Raw genomic sequence first — 1,592 nt, 5'->3', positions numbered from 1 at the left:
CACACACACACACACACACACACACACACACACACACACACACACAGGTTTTAAGACACTTCTCAGGGAGTAGAAGGGCTCTTTCAAATTTTCATAATAGAAATACAAGGATGTCGAGTTTGTCTGCTGACTACAGTCAATTCCTCCTTCTTGTCAGAACACTCTTCCCCGTGTCTCCTTCTTTCTCCCCCCCAAACATCCCTCCAATTTCTCACAAAGCTAAGGCCTCTCTCTGGACAGCACTGCCATCATTACACAGGCTCTTTATTTTCCTTTAGTCGAGTCACCAGCAGCAGGAACTAAATAGCAAGCCTCAACTGTCAACGTTTGATCTATTGAACAGTGAACATTCTCACCGTAAAGCATACAAGATAGTTCATCTCAGAATGYACATCCTGTCTAAGGATATCTGTTCTCGGGGAAACACAGGTCCAGTTTGCCAACATACCACTCCTCAATAAAGCACTAAGAGATGCCCTCATAACATTCTGATCTGATGACTGCACAGACTGCCTGCTCACTTCGCTAACCATCTGATGATTACCTCTCCTCCTGCTGGAGGTGGGGTTTTTTTTTGTACCATCTCATTTATCGTGTTTTCCAGAGGCATGAGCTGCCATCATTTAGCCTTTAAAAACTGCAGTTTATAGTTGCATAGCACACTGCAGCGATACAGCCAGTGTCAATATGTGGGTTTAGCTTTTTAAATGAAGTGGTCATGCTCGCTAAAGTTGCCTTTAGATCGCCTGTGTCAATTTACTTGCTCAGAAAAAAAACTGAATTTCACAAATCAGAAGACATGCATTAGGCAGTCCCAGATGACTGAGTTTATTTTAGCAAATCAGCTCCATCTTTCTGTTACCAGGTGTAAGAAATAGGACTAGTTTGGACAAAAATAAGATGCTAATGATTCAACAAACTTTAGGTTTAGAGGGATTAAAAAAGATTGAAAACCCCAAATGGTTGGAGCACAAGTTGTCAGCAGGTACCAGAAGGTTTAAAAAAAAAGAAAAAAAAGACATGCTCAGGTTCACACACGTACGGACACAAGGGAGGCTTTGATGCAAAGTGGAAGCGTTGCAGGTAGAAGTAGGTGTTGATCCAGATTTGGCTGTGATCGATGTGTGGTAAGTTGGCAGAGGTTCGTTGGTCAGAAGAAGCAGTTAAGACTCACAGCTAAGAGTCGAACCACACAGGCGGGCGAGCGCGCATGGAGCAGAAACAGAAAAAAAAAACAAGTAAAATAAAAGCAAAGCCGCCAACATTAAATGAGGCTGAAGCAAAAGTCCCCAAAGAACGCGATCGACACAGAACGGCGAGGGCGACGTGGGCTGATGGGCCAAACACAAAGGAGTTGCACGTCAGTAATAATTACCCCAGAATAAATAACAGTCACAGAACGATCATTAGAAGCAGAATTGGAAATTAGCTGATCTAGCGGACTGATTTGACCCATGCATTATAAGGCAATAAGCAAACATCTGTTACTGACATCACATAGTATTTTAACAGTGACTATACATACAATTGCTGAACTGGGGAGGAAAAAAGAAGCCATTTACTTTCATCACAAATATATATATATATATATA

This window comes from Austrofundulus limnaeus, unplaced genomic scaffold (genome assembly GCF_001266775.1).
Source record: "Austrofundulus limnaeus strain Quisiro unplaced genomic scaffold, Austrofundulus_limnaeus-1.0 Scaffold381, whole genome shotgun sequence".
In the NCBI taxonomy this organism is placed as follows: Eukaryota; Metazoa; Chordata; class Actinopteri; order Cyprinodontiformes; family Rivulidae; genus Austrofundulus; species Austrofundulus limnaeus.
Note: the sequence above shows the minus strand (reverse complement) of the source record.